Genomic DNA, 24,359 nt, shown 5'->3' on the forward strand with positions numbered 1-24,359 from the left:
ACTCATTACGTAGCATTGTTATGAAGATTAAATGTGAGCACAAATATCAGGAACAAAATTGCTGACATCTTTATTCGCTACAAGAGAAATTAAAATGATAAAAATAATGGAAGGTGTTTGCAAAAAAATAGTGAAATTTTGATAAAATGGGTAAGTTACTTTAAAATTCAATTTATTGGAACATACACAAGATGTATTATAAAAATGGAATAGTCCTATACTAGTAAAGAAATGTGTCTGAAAATAAAAACGTTCCCACAAAGGAAACTCCAGGCACAGATAATGTTTCAGTTCAGTTCAGTTCAGTTCAGTGTCTCAGTGGTGTCCGACTCTTTGTGATCCCATGAATTGCAGCACGCCAGGCCTCCCTGTCCATCACCAACTCCCAGAGTTCACTCAGACTCACGTCCATCGATACAGTGATGCCATCCAGCCATCTCATCCTCTGTTGTCCCCTTTTCCTCCTGCCCCCAATCCCTCCCAGCATCAAAGTCTTTTCCAATGAGTCAACTCTTCACATGAGGTGGCCAAAGTACTGGAGTTTCAGCTGCAACATCAGTCCTTCCAATGAAATCCCAGGACTGATTTCCATTAGAATGGACTGGTTGGATCTCCTTGCTGTCCAAGGGACTCTCAAGAGTCTTCTCCAACACCACAGTTCAAAAGCATCAATATTTGGCAAAACTAATACAATTTTGTAAAGTTTAAAAAAAAAAAAAAGCATCAATTCTTCGGCGCTCAGTTTTCTTCACAGTTCAACTCTCACATCCCTATATGACCACTGGAAAAACCATAGCCTTGACTAGACAGACCTTTGTTGGCAAAGTAATGTCTCTGCTTTTCAATATGCTATCTAGGTTGGTCATAGCTTTTCTTCCAAGGAGCAAGCATCTTTTAATTTCATGGCTGCAGTCACCATCTGCAGTGATTTTGGAGCCCCCCAAAATAAAGTCTGACACTGTTTCCACTATTTCCCCATCTATTTCCCATGAAGTGATGGGACCAGATGCCATGATCTTCGTTTTCTGAATGTTGAGCTTTAAGCCAACTTTTTCACTCTCTTCTTTCACCTTCATCAAGAGGCTTTTTAGTTCCTCTTCACTTTCTGCCATAAAGGTGGTATCATCTGCATATCTGAAGTTATTGATATTTCTCCCGGCAATCTTGATTCCAGCTTGTGCTTCATCCAGCCCAGCATTTCTCATGATGTACTCTGCATATAAGTTAAATAAGCAGGGTGACAATATACAGCCTTGATGTACTCCTTTTCCTATTTGGAACGAGTCTGTTGTCCCATGTCCAGTTCTAACTGTTGCGTCCTGACCAGCAGTGGTAAATTATTCCAAACATTCAAGGAAAATATAACACCAACTTCTGCTAAACTTTATGAGAATAAAAAAAGAAGGAATACTTCCAATTTTACAATGCCGGTATAATCTTGATAATAAAATCTGATGCAAACATAAGAAAGAAATATGTCAGGTTAATATCTCTCATGAACATAGATTCAAAAACCCTAAATTGTATTAGCTGGTAACTGAATCAACTGAGATTAAGGTACGTTTGTTTTAGATTGTTTCAATATTCAAAAAATATTCACTATAGTTAGAACATAAAGAAGAAAATCATATGATAATCTCAGTAGTTTCAGAGAAAAGCATTGATACCTCTCCTCACTCATTCGTGTTATAAACTCTTAGCCTGCTAGAACTAGAAAGAAACTTCTTTAATATGCTAAAGAACACCTATCAAACCTTTACTGTATACTTCACAATTAAAGGTAAAATCTTTGAAGTTTGCATCATGAGCTCAGGAACAAGGTCAAGATGCCCACTCTCATCTCTTCGGTTTAACAATATACTGGAGATCCAGTCAGGACAAATGGTGTGAGTCCTGGAAAGGAAAAAATACTGTCATTATTTGTGGATAACATGATTATAGATGTGGAAAATCCAAAAGGATCTCCAGACCATTTATAAGAATTAGCAAGTGAATTTAGTAAATTCGGTGTACAAATATCAATTTGCACTTTATATACCAGCAAAAAAGTGATTAGAAAAACAATTAAAACTACATAGCTAATGAACGATGTACAAGGCCTGCCTATACACAGAACACTTTGAAACACTATTGTGAGATTCTAAACATACTCAGATCCAGATCAAAAACAAAAACATTAAAAAATGCCCATGAAATGTTAGTCCTAATTTCCTGGAAGCCCCAGTCAGGAGACAACCTATTAATTGCTTATCAGAGGATGGTTTTCCAAAAAGTTTTGTGAAAAAACTCATTGATTTCAAGGCTTTGTTCATCTCTGGCAGGAAGGGTTGTGATGTGTCTTATGAGTGTACTGAACATCAGAAGAGCTAAGGAAGATAATGTTGATAATGATCTTCAAAGTGCCGCTGATGAGGGGGGTGAAGAAACTGGAGAGGGCTGATAGAACAGATGAATTTATGCCTGTGTAGCTGCCCTGAGGGTCCAAAGGCAAGCAGCAGGTCACCTGACTTAGGTTTTCAACTGTAACCAAGGCACAGTATTAACAGCAATTTCCGTCTTTTGAGTCAACATTAATGTGCACCCAAATCTAACTTTTAGTGTACTAAAAGTCATTTATAGTCTGTCCTCTGTGAAACTAAGCCCTCGTAGTGAGGAATATTAGGACAGTGTTATTCAAAGCATGGATAAATTTTGTGCGTCTGTGGTTAGGCTTGTAAATTTATTGAACACATACTATGTGTCAAGTGCTCTAGAAGAGATTTTACACATATAACACCTGTCAGATATTTTGGTCCTTTTCTTAGAGATAAGGGACTGAGACTCATGGAGTTTATGCAACTTGCTCGACGCATCCAGATACTTGAGTCAAAAGTCAGTTTTGAACTCAGACTTGACCCTAACCCTAAAACTTGAGCTCTTTTCATTACACTGTGATGCCTTCAAACTTGAGTTTTGTGATAAACCATTTAGTTCAGTAACTGATACATCATTAGAATTCAGTAAGTTCTATTCATATTTCATTTTATTAAAATATGGCTGAGTCTCCTAAGGAGTCTTTTTTTTTTTTTCTTTTAATGAACTAGAGTCTGAATCTCTTATCCAATGATTGATAGCTTCTCGGTGGTACACATTGTGAAAAACTATAGGAACGATAATACAAAACATGACAGAGAGAGATTTCTCCAAGCTTTTCTCTCAAGAATTGACAGTAAGTGAAGACAGCTAGGATCTAACAAAATCCTAGCTGTCTGTGGGCTGGGCTTCCCAGGTAAAGAACCTACCTGCCAATGCAGGACACATAATAAGATGCGAGTTCAGTTCCTGGGTCAGGAAGATCCCCTGGAGGAGAGCATGACAACCCACTCCAGCAGTCTTGCCTGGAGAGTCCCATGGACAGAGGAGCCCAGCAAGCTGCATCCACAGGGCTGCAAAGAGTCGGACACAACTGAAGCAACTTAATATGCATGCATATACTTTCCCTCTACTGTATTCCTTTGGTAACAAACTCTTAAAAATCTGTGATACTCTTCAAAGACAAGAAAGATTTGCTCCAAACGCCGAGGATCAGTTTATCCCTGTGGTGTATTAATCATTGGATAAAACCTTAACTTATTTCATAAATAACAATTTGGAAAGTCTTATAAATGAACAGCCTGGAGAATCCCAGGGACGGGGGAGGCTGGTGGGCTGCCGTCTATGGGGTCACATAGAGTCAGACATGACTGAAGCGACTTAGTAGCAGCAGCAACAGCAGCAGGAACTGAATTAGTTCTTCCATCTTGAATGAGTTAGACTCTTGTGGTCACTGAGTTTGCAGTAAAGGAATCTCTTCCTGCCTTTTGAGTAGGTTGTTGTTTAGTCACTAAATCATGTTTGACTCAGTGACCCTAGGGACTGAAGCCTGACAGTCTTCTCTGTTCATGGGATTTCCCAGGCAAGAATTCTGTAGTGGGTTGCCTTCTCCAGGGGATCTTTGCAATCCAGGGTTCGAAACTGTGTCTCCTGAATTGGCAAGTGGATTCTTTACCAATGTGCCACCTGGGAAGCTAAATTCTTAATGAAAAGAATTATCTTTCATTTTGCTATTCTGAAAAAAAGGTCCAGTAGAAACACAAGAAGCTATTTAAAGTGTTTGCATGATAATAAGTAGGAATGAATAACCACATTTCTAATTTACCAGTTATTTTCAAGGAAAGAGAAAGGTAACTTTTTATTTAAAAACACCATTAAAAAATATTACCCACATGTGAACTCACATTGTGGGTTGTATGTGACAAATATTTCATCTTCAGCAATCTTTTTATATTAATACTTGGTATTCCAAATAAGAGACAATCCTTGTTAGATTGTCCCATTTCTCTTTAGGAAGTTCAAACACTTTTTTTAATTTAAGTGTAACAAAACACAGTTACTGTTTCTCTAATGGTTGTTTCCTAGATTCATTTCATCTCTTACAACCTAACAGCTACCAGTGTCCTCACTTTACACCTCTTTCTCACAAAGCTCACCCGCTGTTAAGAAACTCAGTTAGCACATTATATAGGTGGCTGTTGTTTCAACACTCTCCTTTATCCCGAGCTCCAATCATTTTTTCTGTAAATGTAGTCAGGCAGTGCCCCTTGAATGCCCTACTAGTACCCCAAAATCAGATTCAGATTGTATTGACTTTTAAAAACATTTTTTTAAAGCTTTACTGAAGTGTAGTTCGGAGAAGGCAATGGCACCCCACTCCAGTACCCTTGCCTGGAAAATCCCATGGACAGAGGGGACTGGTAGGCTGCAGTCCATGGGGTCGCGAAGAGTTGGACACGACTGAGCGACTTCACTTTCACTTTTCACTTTCATGCATTGGAGAAGGAAACGGCAACCCACTCCAGTGTTCTTGCCTGGAGAATCCCAGGGACGGGGGAGCCTGGTGGGCTGCCGTCTCTGGGGTCGCACAGAGTCGGACACGACTGAAGCGACTTAGCAGCAGCAGCAGCAGCAGAAGTGTAGTTGGTTTAAATATTGTGTTAATTTCTGCTTTACAGCAGTGATTCCCTCACACACACATATATTATTTTTCATACTCTTTCCCATTATGGTTTATCACAGGATATTGAATATAGCTCCCTGTGCTGTACACTAGGGCCTTGTCATTTATTAAACTGACTTTAAATACCAAGTATCTGTTGGGCAATTTCTAGGCATGCTTATCTCTGTTCTCCAACTGCAAAATTAAAAGTATCTTGAATTTAAATACATAGTCTTCTTTCTACCCCATACGATGTTGCATTATTATAAAGAGCTACTATGTATTGAACCACCTAACTGTGCTCTATGTACTGTACATGTTACCCTGTATACAGGAGATCTCTTTAATTAAAAAATAAAGGTAGATGGTATTATCTTGATTAAAAAATATTTAGATTCAGAACGTTTTATGTGCCCAGTTCAGTTCAGTCACTCAGTTGTATCTGACTCTTTGCAACCCCATGGACTGCAGCACGCCAGGCCTTCCTGTCCATCACCAACTCCCGGAGTTAACTCAAACTCATGTCCATTGAGTTGGTGATGCCATCCAACCATCTCATCCTCTGTCATCCCCTTCTCCTCCTGCCTTCAATCTTTCCCAGCAGCAGGATCTTTTCAAATGAGTCAGTTCTTCGCATCAGGTGGCCAAAGTACTGGAGTTTCAGCTTCATCAGTCCTTCCAATGAACACCCAGGACTGATTTCCTTTAGGATGGACTGATTGGATCTCCATGCTGTCCAAGGGACTCTCAAGAGTTTTCTCCAACACCACAGTTCAAAAGCATCAGTTCTTTGGCACTTAGCTTTCTTTATAGTCCAACTCTCACATCCATACATGACTACTGGAAAAACGATAGCTTTGACTAGATGGACGTTTGTTGGCAAAGTAATGTCTCTTGTTTTTAATATGCTGTCTAGGTATGTCATCGGAGAAGGCAATGGCACCCCACTCCAGTACTCTTGCCTGGAAAATCCCATGGACTGAGGAGCCTGGTGCCCTGCAGTCCATGGGGTTGCTAAGAGTTGGACTGAGAGACTTCACTTTTAATTTTCACTTTCATGCATTGGAGAAGGAAATGGCAACCTACTCCAGTGTTCTTGCCTGGAGAATCCCAGGGATGGGGGAGCCTGGTGGGCTGCTGTCTCTGGGGTCGCACAGAGTCAGACTTGACTGAAGCGACTTAGCAGCAGCAGGTATGTCGTAACTTTTCTTCCAAGGAGTAAGCGTCTTCTACTTTCATGGCTGCAGTCACCATCTGCAGTGATTTTGGAGCCCAGAAAAACAAAGTCTGCCACTGTTTCCACTGTTTCCCCATCTATTTCCCATGAAGTGATGGGACCAGATGCCATGATCTTCGTTTTCTGAATGTTGAGCTTTAAGCCAACTTTTTCACTCTCTTCTTTCACCTTCATCAAGAGGCATTTTAGTTCCTCTTCACTTTCTGCCATAAGGGTGGTGTCATCTGCATATCTGAGGTTATTGATATTTCTCCCGGCAATCTTGATTCCAGCTTGTGCTTCATCCAGCCCAGCATTTCACAGGATATACTCTGCATATAAGTTAAATAAGCAGGGTGACAATATAAAGCTTTGATGTACTCTTTTCCCAATTTGGAACCAGTCTGTTGTTCCATGTCCAGTTCTAACTGTTGCTTCCTGACCTGCATACAAATTTCTCAAGAGGCAGGTCAGGTGGTCTGGTATTCCCATCTCTTTCAGAATTTTCCACAATTTGTTGTCGTCCACACAGTCAAAGGCTTTGGTATAGTCAATAAAGCAGAAATAGATGTTTTCCTGGAACTCTCTTGCTTATTCAATGATCCAGCAGATGTTGGCAATTTGATCTCTGGTTCCTCTGCCTTTTCTAATTTCAGCTTGAACATCTGGAAGTTCACAGTTCACATACTGTTGAAGCCTGGCTTGGAGAATTTTGAGCATTACTTGACTAGCGTGTGAGATGAGTGCAATTGTGCAGTAGTTTGAGCATTCTTTGGCATTGCCTTTTTTTGGGATTGGAATGAAAACTGACCTTTTCCAGTCTTGTGGCCACTGCTGAGTTTTCCAAATTTGCTGGCATATTGAGCGCAGCACTTTCACAGCATCATCTCTTAGGATTTGAAATAGCTCAACTGGAATTCCATTGCCTCCACTAGCTTTGTTCATAGTGATGCTTCCTAAAGCCCACTTGACTTCACATTCCAGGATGTCTGGCTCTAGGTGAGTGATCACACCATCGTGATTATCTGGGTTGTGAAGATCTTTTTTGTATAGTTCTTCTGTGTATTCTTGCCATCTCTTCTTAATATCTTCTGCTTTTTTAGGCCCACATCATTTCTGTCCTTTATTGTGCCCATCTTTGCATGAAATATTCCGTTGGTATCTAATTTTCTTGAAGAGATCTTCGTCTTTCCCATTCTATTGTTTTCCTCTATTTCTTTGCATTGATTGCTGAGGAAGGCTTTCTTATCTGTCCTTGCTATTCTTTGGAACTCTGCATATGTGCCCAAGATTTCATATAACAGAGAAAAGATTCGAACCACAGTTTTTATGATTTCAAAGTTAGTTCTTTCACTACTCGCTGCCTCTAATATTCACTCTCATTTTTAAAATACAGTATAGTGGTTAAGAGTATTTACGAGTTAGCCAACTTGTGTCTGAATACTGGATGTTATATTTACTATGCTTATGACTTGAGGTCAAATTACATTGTTTTCCTCTGCCTCTGTTTTCTCATCTATAAAATGGAATTAATAAAAGTCCATACCTCACTGGATTATAAGAATTATATGAAATATGAACAACCTAATACAGTAACTGGCAAGTAACATAGCAAGCTCTCAATATACTTTCCTGGAAATCATCTAATAGTTATGCTATCTTATTAATTCATTATTAAAATTTTTCCTGTATACCTTTTCATCTTTTTTGCTGTTAATATCCACGGTCTAAATATAAGAATCTATCTTATTAAATTACTAGTCCATTTTCTATCCTAGCAACACACTGATCCTGTGTCTGCAGTCATTTTTGGGCACTTCTTTCCAAGAATGCACTCTCTATTCTTCTTTGTGTCATCAGATCCTACTCACCTCTCCAGGCCCAGCTCAAATTTGTGTTTAACCAAATTCTTCTCAATTAGTGCTTTCTTCTGCCCACCGAGAAACCAGGAGTTAATCTTGTTTTATGATTGAGTGTGAGTGATAGACCCTCAGTTATATCTGACTCTGGGACCCCATGGACTGTAGCCTGCCAGGCTCCTCTGTCCATGCAATTTCCCAGGCAAGAATACCAGAGTGGATTGCCATTTCTTTCTCCAGAGGGTCTTCCCAATCCAGGGATCGAATAGGGATCTCCTTCATTGCAGGCAGATTCTTTACCATCTGAACCACCAGGGAAGCCTACTATTAAGAGACATTTCTAAGTATAAAAACAGGTCAACTTAAAAAGTATCAGCAGATAGGTGCTTGACTTTATCTTATAATCTATAGAAAATACATTAGAATATGTCATGACTCCATACAGCTTTTCCAAAGGAATACCCAAGACAGAAGTAGCAACAAAGTTATAAATGACAGTCATCGATCCGATAAATAATTTAGATAAAGCTTATCTGTCTCGAAGAGATAGGGACTGGGCAAGTGGTCAGGAAGGAAATACAATGTGCTTTTAACTTTGGATGAAAAATAATGTTCAGTTCCATGTTGCTGAACATAGTTCTGTTTTTGCCAAATAAATCCTCTACTTCAAATTACTGTGTGGATGCTTAATTAAAATGCTGCCTCTGGCCTTTGTTTTGGAATCTGTTATTTTTGTTGCCGCCTCTTGATCACTGTGCTTGGAAGCTCCCACTTCTTTCCCGGGTCCCTGAAGCCTCGGATTCCCTCCCGCTGCCCTTGGAAGCTGCCCCATCCTCCCAGTGGTCCTTCCAGCTCTGGTTGCTCCATGGCCACCGAAAGCTGCCAGCGCCGTGAGTCGTGCCCCCTTCCCTGTACTTCTGTTCCTGCAGCAGTAGGGCTATCCAGGCAAGCACCCTGCTTTCCTTTGAGAAGGACTGTTCCCCTCACTTTGGAATCAGTATCCTCACCCAGCTGCTCTTTAAGTTCTTTCCAAGCATAACTAAGCTTTGGCATTAGAGTTTAACATTCTCAGGTGGTCTTACCTATTCCTATGGACCTCAGATTGATACACACTACTCCTCTCTCCAGGGCTTCCCGGTTGGCTGGTGGTGAAGAACCCACCTGGCAATGCAGGAGACATAAGAGACCTGGGCTCGATCCCTGGGTCGGGCAGACCCCCTGGAGGAGGCCATGGTTACCGTCTCCAGTATTCTTGCCTGGAGACTCGCACGGACAGAGGAGCCTGGCAGGCTACAGTTCAGGGGGTCACAGAGTCAGACTCGACTGAACAGATTTAACACGCACACACTCCTCTCTCCACACGACAGCCTGATGCCATAGTCCTAGCCTTGTCCACCAAAGGACAGATTTTGTGAGTCGCATCTGGCTTTAGGGTAAGAGACTATTGGATACTCGGTTCTCCAAGGAAATATCATTCTCTCCTTACTGTTACCGTTCACTGATTAATCACAATCTGTTGTGAATACACTGCATGTAATTGCTGACATTATCAAAATTTTGTGGAGAGATAGTTGTGATGTGTATTCATCAGGGTAATTAATTCTAGCTGCTGGAGAAAACAAACTCAAATCACAGTGGATTAAAAAAAAAAGTTTATTTTTTATTCATGTTTCTGTCTGCCTAGGGTCAGGTGACCTGCTGGAGATCTTGAGGAAGTGCTGGCTTCCAAACAGTGACTCAGGGAAACTGGTTTCCCATCATGCAGCATGATTCCCCACATGGCACATGGTCATGAGTGAGTTAGAATGGGAATCAGTCGCTGGAGTGGTTTACAGCTGGGGTTACATAATAGTCACTGTGGACAGTGACTGCAGGGGCTTCCCGGGTGGCTCGGTGGGTAAAGAATCCACCTGCAATACAAGAGATGCAGGAGACATGGGTTCAACCTCTGGATAAGGAAGATCCTCTACAGGAGGGCATGACAACCCACTCCAGTATTCTTGCCTGGAGAATTCTGTGGACAGAGGACTGGCAGCTACAGTCCATGGGGTCGCAAAGAATCAGACACAACTGAAGAACTGAGCACACATGCAAGGTAACTGCAGCCACGAAGTGCAGAGACGCCTGCTCCTTGGGAGGAAAGCTACGGCAAGCCTAGACAGTGTAGTAAGAAGCAGAGACGGCACGTCGCAGACAAAGATCCCTATAGTCAAAGCTATGTAGTCACATACGGATGTGAGAGTTGGACCATAAGAAGGCTGAACGAGCACTGAAAAATCGGTGCTTTTCAACTGTGGTGCTGGAGAAGACTCTTGAGAATCCCTGGACTGCAAGGTGATCAAACTAATCAGTCCTAAAGGAAATCAACACTGAATATTCACTGGAAGGACTGAAGCTGAAGCTCCAATACTTTGGCCATCTGATGCGAAGAGCTGACTCATTAGAAGAGACCCTGATGCTAGGAAAGACTGAGGGTAAGAGGAGAGCAGGTGACAAAGGATGGTGAGTGGATAGCATCACTGACTCAATGGACCTGCATTTGAGCAAACTCCAGGAGGTAGTGAAGGACAAGGAAGCTAGCATACTGCAGTCCATGGGGCTGCAAAGAGCTGGACACCACTTAGCAACCAAACCAGGTGGCTCAGAGGTAAAGAGTCTGCCTGCAATGCAGCAGACCCAGGTTTGATCCCTGGGTCGGGAAGATGCCCTGGAGAAGGGAATGGCTACCCACTCCAGTATTCTTGCCTGGAGAATCCCGTGGACAGAGGAGCCTGGTGGGCTACAGTCCACGGGGTCACAAAAGAAGCGGGCACAACAGAGTGACAAATACACTTAGGGAGTAAATAACAACAGTGACTTAATAGTGTATCTCCATTCACATTTTCATTGGCCAGATCCCAGTCATGTGACCTTAACTCAACAACAGAAGCTGGGGATTCCTTTTCTTGTGTTCCCTGGAACAGGAAATGGAACTGATCAGCTTCTAGCTTGTCTGTGACCCTTCGGCAGTCTCCCCTTGACTGATATCGATCCGCAAGACTTCTATGAAGCTATCTCTTACCTGTTCCACCTGAAAACTAGATCATGTCTCGACTATTCCAGTCACTCCCAGATAATAAAACATCACTTGAGTTCCAAGAACATTCTCAATCTAGTAATTGAAATGTCCAGACTGACTCTGAAATCCATTTGAAACTAAAGTATTCCTCTTTCCATCCTGCATCTCCACCATGGTGAGAAGCCAGGTATGGGGCAGGAAACACGATGGGCTTCTCTTCACTAGCGGTGATTCCTGAGACGAGGATTGGCACCGGGAGGGAACCAAGAGGATACACTCAGGGCATATCAGGTTTTAACTGTATGCTCCTAGCCAGGAGCTAGTGCTCTCTGGGTATGGTAGATATTAAAAATCTTTTTCCCCTTTATGTAGTACATTATGAGTTCCTTGGAGATTTCCCAGTTAAGGACATTTGACTTCCTCACCCTTGATGTTGGTAACATCTTCATCTTGGCTGTCTGAATGATCCCTGTCTCTCTCCTTTGTTTTGTTTTTCACTTTATTTATTGATTTTTGGCTGCGCTGGGCCTTTGTTGCTGCACACGGGCCTTCTCTGGCTGTAGCAGTCAACTACAGTGCGGGCTTCCCATTGTGGTGGCTCCTCTTGTTGCAGAGCCCAGGCTCCAGGATGCTTGGGCTTAGTAGCTGTGGTACACAGACTTGGTTGCTCCCTGGCATATGGAATCTTCCTGGGCCGGGGATAGAACCTGTGTGCCCTGCACTGGCAGGCAGATTCTTAAACTCTGGACCAGGGGTGAAGTCTGATCCTTACCCTTATGTTTATGCATCTAATAAACATGTTCATAACAAGGCTGACTCTTGGACAGTTTATTTCTTAAAAAAGAATCCTTCAGACTGGCTCCCTATTATACAGTCTTTCTTGGCTTCTTGACAAATCTACTGACATCAGTGGACACTAAGCTTCTTCCTACTGTAGATAGCACTTTTCATTCTGAGACTAGGACCATAGTCCCAGCCTATTCATTTTCGATTTCTCAGGCATTTCTTTGCAAACTCCAAGGTGTAACAGAAAGTGGGGTCGGGCTGCTTCCTGCTCAAGAATGAGGCAAAACTGGTGGAAAGGAAAGTTGGCTTTATTTTGGATGCTGACAGCCTGGGGAAGAGTGGACTCCTGTCCAAAAGCTGACCCCCTTCACTGACAGTCAGTGGGCAAGAGCTTTTATAGTCTGAGGGAGTGGGCTCCGTGCAGAAACAGCACAGTCAGCTCTGACCGTCATCCTGAAATTAGTCATGTAGTTGTCTGATCAGCATTATCTTGATTAGGTACAGTTAATCATCAGGTCCAAGATCAGTTTGTTTCCTTTTCATGAGGCCATTTCTCAAAATTGTGACAGAGTATGTCATGGCCATAGCCTGATCATCATGTAGTTAGCTTTTTTGCCTGATGGAGATTCCAGTATCTATAAGAAAGATCACAGGATATGGCTCAGAATAGTATCTATAGCCTTTGAGAAGGAACAAGAGGTTCTTGACTTGACTTAATGACTAAACTACTATTATTTGGTCTCCTTTGACTGTTTTCTTTGTTTCTGAATGTTCTCACTTCTCTGATTCAACTTGTTCTTTGATTAACGTTTTCCCACAGACGAAAGGCAGGCAAAGAACATGAAGGACAGGGAACATAGGGTCTTGTTCCTATTCAAAGGGATGCATGAAAGTGAAAGTGAAAGTCGCTCAGTCGTGTCTGACTCTATACAGTCCATGGAGTTCTCCAGGCCAGAATACTGGAGTGGGTAGTCTTTCCCTTCTCCAGGGGATCTTCCCAACCCAGGGATCGAACCCAGGTCTCCTGCATTGCAGGTGGATTCTTTACCAGCTGAGCCACCAGGGAAGCCCAAGAACACTGGAGTGAGTAGCCTATCCCTTCTCCAGGGGATCTTCCTCATCCAGGGATCGAACCCAGGTCTCCCGCATTGCAGGTGGGTTCTTTACCGGCTGGGCCACAGGGAAAGCCCAAAGGGATGCAGACCAAGCTGTATAAGTGGTGTTTTTGTTTTTTTAATTATTTCTTTGACTGCTTCAGGTCTTAGTCACAGCGATTCCTTGCATCACGTGGGATGACCGCAGTACGTGGACTCTCTGGTTGTGGGGTGCGGGCTCAGCAATCGTGGCTCTGCAGAGTGTGGGATCTTAGTTCCTCAGCCAGGGATGGAACCTGTGTCTCTTGCATTGCAAGGAGGATTCCTAACCACTGGACCACCAGGGAAGCCCCTGTAAGTGGTTTCTTGAAACCTTTCACAACCTGCCTGAAATAAAGAGAACATCTTTTCCCTTATATAAGAGCAAGTGTTGAGGAAAAAATATTGTAACATTCTCAACTGTTTTCCTTCAATATTTCTCTCATCCTTCAACCTCATCTCAGGAGGTTGTGGCTTTTTAGTCACACTGTTTGCAAGATCTGCGTAGGTGGTTTGAATTCCTTTGAAATTTTAGGGGACTGAATGTTGACATATATTGCATTGTTTCTCTAACCTGAGACGATACTGAGAAAATTATCAGTTTAACATATTGTTGGCTTAATAATAAGCAAAATATCCAAGGAATGATTTACTTTTAAGAAATAAATCAGAGTGGATTGTCTAAAAGTCATGGCCCACTCATTTGCATTCTGACTGGGAAAGAAAGAGGAAGAATTAGATCTTAGTGCATTGGGCATCATCTTCAGATTTCTTCCAACCCTATTTATTAATAAACCTATGTTTCCCATTTTTAATCAATTTATAATTAACATACCATATTATATTAGTTTCCAGTGTATAGAATAGTGTTTCAATATTTTTAAACCTTATGAAATGATCACCTCAGTAAGACCAGTTGCCATCTGTCACCATACAAAATTCTGACAATATTATTAACTGTATCGGAGAAGGCAATGGCACCCCACTCCAGTACTCTCGCCTGGAAAATCCCATGGACAGAGGAGCCTGGTGGGCTCCAGTTCACGGGGTCGCTAAGAGTCAGACACGACTGAGCGACTTCACTTTTTCTTTTCACTTTCATGCATTGGAGAAGGAAATGGCAACCCACTCCAGTGTTCTTGCCTGGAGAATCCCAGGGACGGGGGAGCCTGGTGGGCTGCCGTCTATGGGGTCGCACAGAGTCAGACACGACTGAAGTGACTTAGCATAGCATATTAACTGTATTCCCTATGTATTCAATTATATATATATATGTGTTTGTGTGCATATGTATCCTTGTGGCTTACTTATTTTACAGCTATGAATTTGTGCCTCTTAAGCCCTTCACCTATTTCCTCCAACTCCCCCGCCCCCTTCCCTCTGGCAACCGTTAGTTTGTTCTCTAGGAGTCTGTTCCTATTTTGTTTTGTGTGTTTGTATTGTTTTTTAGATTCCACATGTAAGTGCGATCATACTCTATTAGTTTTCCCCTTTCTGATTTAGTTCACTTAGCACAGTACCCTCCAGGTCCATTCATGTTGCTGCAAATGGCAAGATGCCAGTCTTTTTTATGGTTGAGTAATATTCTATTGTATGTATATACACCACATCTTCTTTACCCATTTATCTATGGAGAGACACTTAGGTTGTCCCATCTTGGTTATTGTAAATAGTGCTGCAGTGAATAGGGGTATATATGTCTTTTTAAATTAATGTTTCATTTTCTTCAGGTAAATACCCAGAAGTGGAATTCCTGGATCATAAGGTAGTTCTGTTTTCAGTTTTTTTGAGGAAATGCTATACTGTTTTCCAAAGCGATTGTACCAATTTACATCCCAACCACCAGTGTATGAGTGTTCTCTTTTCTCCACATCCTCATCAATGCTTGTTCTTTCTTGTCTTTTTGATAATAGCCGTTCTGTTAGGGGTCAGATGATAACGAACTGTGATTTTGATTTGTGTGTCCCTGATGATTAACCAGTCCATTCTGAAGGAGATCAGTCCTGGGTGTTCTTTGGAAGGAATGATGCTAAAGCTGAGACTCCAGTACTTTGGCCACCTCATGAGAAGAGTTGACTCATTGGAAAAGACCCTGATGCTGGGAAGGATTGGGGGCAAGAGGAGAAGGGGATGACAGAGGATGAGATGGCTGGATGGCATCATCGACTCGATGGACGTGAGTCTGAATGAACTCCGGGAGTTGGTGATGGACAGGGAGGCCTGGTGTGCTGCGATTCATGGGGTTGCAAAGTCAGACACGACTGAGCGACTGATCTGATCTGATCTGATGATTAACAATGTTAAGCATTTTCCCATCTACCTGTTGACTATCTGTATGTCTTCTTTAGAAATGTCTATCCAGGCCCTCTGACTCTTTTTTTTAATCAGGTCATTGTTTGATATTAAGGTGGTTGGGGACTGAGTCCATAACCTGTGGAATCTGATGCTATCTCCCAGTCGATAGTGTCAGGACTGAGTTGAACAATAGGACTCCGTGGAGAAGAGCATGGCCACCGACTCCAGTATTCTTGCCTGGAGAATCCCATGGACAGAGGGGCTTGGTGGGCTGCAGTCCGTAGGGTCACAAACAGTCAGACAGGACTGAAGTGGACTTAGCAAGCAAGCAATATGGCACCCAGCTGGTGTCAGAGAATTGGTGCTGTGGGCAGTTCTCCCAGCACACTGAAAATGGAGGGCAAGATCCCTGTAGCCTCTGAGGTCCCTCAAGTTCCCAGTTTGTTTTACACCAGCCCTGCATGATTGCTGAAAGCTTTCTGATGTCTCTTTCCCTGGCAGAGGCCATAGGTTTGGGCTAACCCCAGGCCTCAGCTTCCTGTCACAATGCGCAGATGCCCTTAGCAGGAACATGAATGGAGATCATCAGCTCACTTTCCCAGGACACTCCTTTCCCTGAAATTCTAACCTAGTTCCTGTTGTTCTCACACACTCTTGCTACCATTCTGAAGTTAACCTTTCTGTCCCCTGATATATGTGTATGTGTGTGTATCTAAAACAAATACATGTATGTGAAAATGTTAGTCGGTCATGTCTGACTCTGTGACCCCATGGACTGTAGCCCACCAAGCTCCTCTGTCCATGGGATTCTTCAGGCAAGAATACTGGAGTGGTTCAGTTCAGTCACTCAGTCGTGTCTGACTCTTTGCGACCCCATGAATTGCAGCACACCAGCTCCCTGTCCATCACCAACTCCTGGAGTTCACCCAAACTCACGCCCATCGAGTCAGTGATGCCATCCAGCCATCTCATCCTCTGTCATCCCCTTCTCCTCCTGCCCCCAATCCCTCCCAACATCAGGGTCTTTTCCAATGAGTCAACTCTTCGCATGAAGTAGCCAAAGTATTGGAGTTTCAGCTTCAGCATCAGTCCTTCCAATGAACACCCAGGACTGATCTCCTTTAGGATGGACTGGTTAGCCATTCCTTTCTCCAGGTCTCCTGCATTACAAGTGGATTCTTTACCATCTGAGCCACCAGGGAATCCCATATACATGTATACATATGTATTTAAAATTTTCATGCTATTTTACTATTTATTTATATCTATTTCCATTAGTGATTATTCGTGAGGATTTATTATTTCATTTTCATGACACCTAGCATTGTAACTGCTCTTGGAACACAATTAAGAAACTTTGTTAAGTTGAAATATGTTTGGTTTATGGACTAATCTGCCACTTCCTTAATTTTGACTAATTTTGGAATTTACTTAAATTAACACACATGTTTGAAATAAAATAGAATACAAGGTAGTGAAGAATCAGAAAACTTCCTTAAAGCACCTAAAGTCTAGGGTAGAGTGAAAGTCATAGTGATGCCTCTGAGGTGTCTCCATTTACAGAGGGTTTCTTATTAATTGTCTGAGGGGTGAGGAATTTCTGGGTGGCATATTTCCATTTCATAACTCTCTTCTATCTCTTTCTCCTGGATTCCATATTTTCTGGTACTTTTCCCAGCAGGCTTGAGAATTTCAGAAATGTAGAGCAAGCCCTCTAGCTACATGTTTACTTAAGGAAAAATTCTATGTAAGATTACTTCTCAAACTTGAGTAAAGAATGTGTTGTACATGCTAAGCTGCTTCAGTCCTGTCCAATTCTTTATGACCCCATGGACTGTAGCTCACCAGGCTCCTCTGTCCATGAAATTCTCCAGGCAAGAATACTGGAGTGGGTTGAGTAAAGTATTTTCCTCCCTTAAAAGGAAAATATTTTCGTGGATTCCTAGCATTGTCTTAACTTATTTTTATTATAGCATTAATAAAATATGCTTAAGAACAGGTATAAATTCACTAGCTCTTTTAGAACTAAAATATCAAAACACATTTATAGATTAGTTATATGCATGTGGGCTTCCCAGGTGGCTCAGTGGTAAAGAATCTGCCTGCAATGCAAGAGATACAAGAGATGTAGGTTCGATCCCTGGGTTGGGAAGATCCCCTGGAGGAGGAAATGGCAGGCTGCTCTAGTACTCTTGCCTGGAGAATCCCATGGACAGAGGAGCTTGTCAAACTGCAGTCCATAGCGTTGCAAAGAATGGTGCAAGCTTGAGCAACAGAGCATATATAAATATAACATTTTATTAAAAGTAAGATATTAACTAAATGGATAGGTGATGTCATCTTTTAAATTTAAAGGCCAGTATTGAATTTAATTGTACAAATATGCACTTGCTCATTTGCTGTTTTACTTTCTGTGTTCTTTTCTATTTACTTTTTCTTGAAGTATAATTGATTTACAATGTCATGTTTGTTTCACATGTACAGCATGTGATTCAGTTTTTTTTTTTTAATTTTATTTTATTTTTAAACTTTACATAACTGTATTAGTTTTGCCAAATATCAAAATGAATCCGCCACAGGTATACATGTGTTCCCCATCCTGAACCCTCCTCCCTCCTCCCTCCCCATTCCATCCCTCTGGGTCGTCCCAGTGCACCAGCCCCAAGCATCCAGTATCGTGCATCGAACCTGGACTGGCAACTCGTTTCATACATGATATTTTACATGTTTCAATGCCATTCTCCTAAATCTTCCCACCCTCTCCCTCTCTCACAGAGTCCATAAGACTGTTCTATACATCAGTGTCTCTTTTGCTGTCTCGTACACAGGGTTATTGTTGCCATCTTTCTAAATTCCATATATATGCGTTAGTATACTGTATTGGTGTTTTTCTTTCTGGCTTACTTCACTCTGTATAATAGGCTCCAGCTTCATCCACCTCATTAGAACTGATTCAAATGTATTCTTTTTAATGGCTGAGTAATACTCCATTGTGTATATGTACCACTGCTTTCTTATCCATTCATCTGCTGATGGACATCTAGGTTGCTTCCACGTCCTGGCTATTATAAACAGTGCTGCAATGAACATTGGGGTACACGTGTCTCTTTCCCTTCTGGTTTCCTCAGTGTGTATGCCCAGCAGTGGGATTTCTGGATCATAAGGCAGTTCTATTTCCAGTTTTTTCAGGAATCTCCACACTGTTCGCCATAGTGGCTGTACTAGTTTGCATTCCCACCAACAGTGTAAGAGGGTTCCCTTTTCTCCACACCCTCTCCAGCATTTATTGCTTGTGGACTTTTGGATCGCAGCCATTCTGACTGGTGTGAAATGGTACCTCATAGTGGTTTGGATTTGCATTTCTCTGATAATGAGTGATGTTGAGCATCTTTTCATGTGTTTGTTAGCCATCTGTATGTCTTCTTTGGAGAAATGTCTATTTAGTTCTTTGGCCCATTTTTTGATTGGGTCATTTATTTTTCTGGAGTTGAGCTGTAGGAGTTGCTTGTATATTCTCGAGATTAGTTGTTTGTCAGTTGCTTCATTTGCTATTATCTTCTCCCATTCTGAAGGCTGTCTTTTCACCTTGCTAATAGTGTCCTTTGATGTGCAGAAGCTTTTAAGGTTAATTAGGTCCCATTTGTTTATTTTTGCTTTTATTTCCAATATTCTGGGAGGTGGGTCATAGAGGATCCTGCTGTGATATATATCAGAGAGTGTTTTGCCTATGTTCTCCTCTAGGAGTTTTATAGTTTCTGGTCTTACATTTAGATCTTTAATCCATTTTGAGTTTATTTTTGTGTATGGTGTTAGAAAGTGTTCTAGTTTCATTCTTTTACAAGTGGTTGACCAGAGTTCCCAGCACCACTTGTTAAAGAGATTGTCTTTAATCCATTGTATATTCTTGCCTCCTTTGTCAAAGATAAGGTGTCCATATGTGCGTGGATTTATCTCTGGGCTTTCTATTTTGTTCCATTGATCTATATTTCTGTCTTTGTGCCAGTACCATACTGTCTTGATAACTGTGGCTTTGTAGTAGAGCCTGAAGTCAGGTAGGTTGATTCCTCCAGTTCCATTCTTCTTTCTCAAGATGGCTTTGGCTATTCGAGGTTTTTTGTTTTTCCATACAAATTGTGAAACTATTTGTTCTAGCTCTGTGAAGAATGCTGTTGGTAGCTTGATAGGTTTTATATGTCTATTCATTTTCATATTTTTCCCTCATAGGTTATTATATAATATTGAGTATAGTTTGCTGTTCTATACAGTAGGTCCTTGTTGGTTGTCTGTCTATTTTACTTTCTGTGTACTTGATTTTGTTCTTTTGAACTGCTCAGATTATTTTTTGATTGTTATTCCTATCATTTTCATTTAATGTTTCATAGAACATTTTTGTAACTGCCAAAACATGATTTCAGTGGGCCAGTTAAAGTAATGTTGCATTATAGAGCGTAACACTGGAACATTTTAAGGACCATTTTAAACATTTCTTCATTTTTTATTTACAACTATACATACTGCCAATGAACTTGTATAAGCTGGTAAGCTGACACAAATGACCTGCCCAAAGCATTTGCTTGCAACTTGGACTGACTGTTCAGGCACAGAACAGTGTGAGTTCAACATGACCTGTTAACATGATGTTAGGGCAACTTTCAGCTGTCACAGCACCAAACTGATTATACATCCAAAAACAAACCAGGGAACAGAATTAATTTTTAATTTGGTTCTCATCAGGGGTCCCCAACCCCTGGGATCTAAGGTCTGATGATCTGAGGTAGAGCTGATATAATAATAACAGAAATAAAGTGCATCATAAATGTAATGCACTTAAATCATGCCGAAAACGTCCCCCCCACCGCATCCATGGAAAAATTGTTTTCCACGGTAGCACAGTCCTTCGTGCCAAAAAAGATTGGGACAGCTGCTAGATGATCTATTTTATTCTGTGTTTGGTCTCCCAGATTTAATGAAACGTCACTGATGTGTCTATGAAACCTGCTTGGATACTGCATCCATCAAGGCACTTTCTCAGTCTTGGTCATTGCTGGGTACAACACACTGTACACTAAAGAAATCACTTCTATTTCTTGTCTCAAGAAAAGGAAAGATGGCATAGTAGCATTTGCCACCCAAGTATTTTCCACTCAATATATAACACTTGCTCAAACTCTTTCTCCTTATACCAGCTTTTCCTGTGTTGGCCAAAAGAATTCCTTGTCTCCTTTGGTCCTACAAGGGTGTGCCACGGAGTCCAAAATCCTTGGCTCTCTCTGTGTTCTATCCATGGCTTGGTATATGTGTGCATGCGTGCGTGCTCAGTTGCTTCAGTTATGTCCAACTCTTTGTGACCCTATGGGCTTTCCTTTGTCCAGGGATTTTCCAGGCAAGAATACTGGTGTGGGTTGCCATGCCTTCCTCCAGGGGATCTTGCAAACCCAGGGATCAAACTCACATCTCCTGCATTGCAGGTGGGTTCTTTACCCACTAAGTCACCTGGGAAGCCCTACATGTGTGCAATTAGCTATATTTAAAGGTAGAAAGTCTTGAACATTCCAAGAAAGTTTTATAAGATAAAATTCTATAAGATTTCAGATAAGTGAGATTCCTTTCATTTAGGATATTTGAAAAGATATATTGAAATATAGCAAATGATAGCAAATATAGCAAATATTAACAACCGTGTCTCGTGTTCTGGTTCCCCCGATCCCTAGAAAGCATGCAGCTTTCTTCCCTTTTCCTACTAGAGTCTCTCTGCTTTATCACCAAGATCAGGGTCTACACAAGGCTATGTGGTAGCTTTGTTCAAATGAGAGAAAGGTGCCCCTTCTCTAGGTGAAGGCAGCCCAGCACCAGATTGCATGGTCTGGTAAACAGAGCACAAGCTGGTTTCAACCCGAAATTTTTCCATTGGTTGAGTGCCCCTGTTCAAGGTGTAACATGCACAGTTGTCTATGGTGGCATCGACCATCATTCACTTAGATATTCTACCATGAATCATCTTAGACTAATAAAATGTGATACATTAATGGAGGATTTGGGAAATAAAATTCTCTATGGAAGCTACTGAAAAAGACACTCGGTCTCATTGGACATGAATAAGAAAGAGATAGCCTTAGTTAATGCAGGATCTTGAGATCTTGCAACCAGGCCCAAAGGAAGCTATATTAGGTATAACATACAAAGACACAGAAATGGCTCAAATACAGTACAGGTTTGTTCCTCACTTACATCAGTTAAGTTTTTTATTGCTGACATCCAATCAAAAATTGCCAGCACCCAACAAGGTTTTTGTGTTCCTATAAACATTGTTGGGGCTTCCCAGGTGGTAAAGAACCCACCTGCCAATGCAGGAGACACAGGGAGGTGGGTTCAATTCCTGGGTCACAAAGATCCCCTGAAGTAGGAAATGGCCACCTGCTCCAGTATTCTTGCCTGGAAAATTCCAAGGACAGAGGTGTCTGGCGGGCTAAAGTCTATGGCGTTGCAAAGAGTCAGACATGACTGAGCACGCACGTACATAAACATTATTGAGCTTTGTTCTGGGGTGGTCTTACGTTAGTTATAAACAATTTTATTCTTTCAGGTTTTACTTTTATTATTTGTTAGCAACAATGAGAGAGCCTTTAGTTTCAGGCTAATTTAGTCCCATTGCTGAGACAAGACTCCTTTGAAAACTACTTAATACTCCCATGAATTATGAGGGTTTTCAGCCTAGCTGGATTCTTTGCAACCCCATGGACTATAGCCCTCCAGGCTCTTCTGCCATTGGAGTTTTCCAGGCAGGAATACTGGAGTGGGTTGCTGTTTTCCTCTCCAGGGGATCTTCCCAACTCAGGGATTGAGTCCATGTCTCCTGCATTGTGGGCAGATTCTTTAACCTCTGAGTTACCAGGGAAGCCTTAGCTGTTGAGAAGAGACACTAATTTCAGCCCTGTGTGAGTTCCAGGTAGTGTTCCTTCTGCTGCTGCTGCTAAGTCGCTTCAGTTGTGTCCTACTCTGTGCGATCCCATAGATGGCAGCCCACCAGGCTCCCCTGTCCCTGGGATTCTCCAGGCAAGAACACTGGAGTGGGTTGCCATTTCCTTCTCCAATGCATGAAACTGAAAAGTGAAAGTGAAGTCACTCAGTCGTGTCCGAGTCCTAGCGACCCCATGGACTGCAGCCTCCTCCATGGGATTTTCCAGGCAAGAGTACTGGAGTGGGGTGCCATTGCCTTCTCCAAGTGTTCCTTCTAGAACATTGTTTTTCCAGACTCAAATAGTTTCCTCACACGTGCTGATCAGTACTGTGCTGAACACTCAAGGGGTACCCTCTGCACACTTCCCAAGGGCTCTCTCTCTGTGCCGCTCTACCCTTTATGATGCTTTATCCTGTGAACTCTAGCTGCCTAGGTACCCTTAGAGTCCCATCTCTGACTCCTCCTCCAGACAGTGTGCTGGGCCCTGCCTGAAGTCACACTCCCTGAGCCGTGTCCCAGCACCTCTCTCTCCAGGGTTGGAAGGATGGGGCTGATCTTGCTTAGCTTCTCAATGACCACTCTTCTTCACTGCCTAACGTCTATGACCAATGCCTTGAAAACCATTGTTTCAAATATCTTGTCCTGTTCATTGATTGCTTTGGGAAGGAGGGTAAATCTATTCTCTTAACTCCATCTCAGTTAGAAGTGGAAGCACCCCAACTCCTTATAGCTCCTGGCTCCCCGGCTCTCAACACAAAGCTTACAGGATCTCTATGCTGTTTTCCGTCAAGCCACAGAAAGAGAAAACACACAAAGGATCACATGTGGGTAATTTTTATGAGTCAGGTCTGAAGGGGGGTTGCTCACATCTGTGACGTCTCCCTGGCCAGACATGGATCACATGGCCACATCTGACAGAAAGGCTAATGGGACATCATAGTCAAACAGAAAAAGGAAATGGGTTTTGGTGAATGTCTAGCCAGTTTCTGCCACGTTGCATTTTTATGGACACCAAATGCCTATTTAATCCTTCCTTCCACACAATAGAAGACACTTATTCTGTGTCGAGGAAGACAGTCATCCAGGTATTTATGATCTTCAAGTGATGCTTGCTCTTCTCCACTGAGTCTGAATAGCACCTCTAATTATCTTGCAGCATATGAAACAAACAAAAAATAAATTATTTGCCTCCCATGCCCACCCAGCATAAAGTATTGGAGCAGAATCCGTTCAGACAAAGGCAAAGAATGGGATTCTACTGTGGCCCATAGCATTGATAAATGCTCTGTCAGCAGGCACAGGGAGGCCGCTCTCCCCTAACAAATAGGGCAGGTCCTTTGATTAGACTTTTTTATTCTAGTTTCTGAAAAGAACATTTTCATCTTTTGCTTTCTGCAGGCCCTGGCTCCTCCCTCTGGGAGGTGCTTCCTTGTTAATTATCCTCCCTGATCTTTTTTTTTTAAATTAATTAATTTATTTTAATTGGAGGCTAATTACTTTACAATATTGTAGTGGGTTTTGCCATGCATTGACATGAATCAGCCATGGGTGTACATGTGTTCCCCATCCTGAACGCCCCTCCCACCTCCCTCCCCATCCCATCCCTCAGGGTCATCCCAATGCACCAGCCCTGAGTGCCCTGTCTCATGCATGGAACCTGGACTGGCGATCCAGTTACCATATGGTAATATACATGTTTCAATGCTATTCTCTTTTATGGTATGGTGACAGCCGAAATTCTGTCCTGAGGAGCAGTCCTTTCTCAGGGGGTACATAGATTTCATACTTCTTTTCTGTTCATGAAATTTTGGAGCCTGTCTGTGTCTGAGACATGTGTGGTCAAGATATCTTTAATATCGGTTCATGGCCATGTGTAGCCCGTGTACGCTTCTGCATGCTTTCTCCTCCACAAGCTATTACATTTATGCCACTTCTTCTTGGCTGCAACACAGTCACATGACCAAACCTAATTGTAAGGAAAGCTAGGAAATCATACAGTCCACTTGCCTCATCAGGAGAAAGAGCTAAAAACCTTGGTGA

This window comes from Bubalus bubalis, chromosome 5 (genome assembly GCF_019923935.1).
Source record: "Bubalus bubalis isolate 160015118507 breed Murrah chromosome 5, NDDB_SH_1, whole genome shotgun sequence".
In the NCBI taxonomy this organism is placed as follows: domain Eukaryota; kingdom Metazoa; phylum Chordata; class Mammalia; order Artiodactyla; family Bovidae; genus Bubalus; species Bubalus bubalis.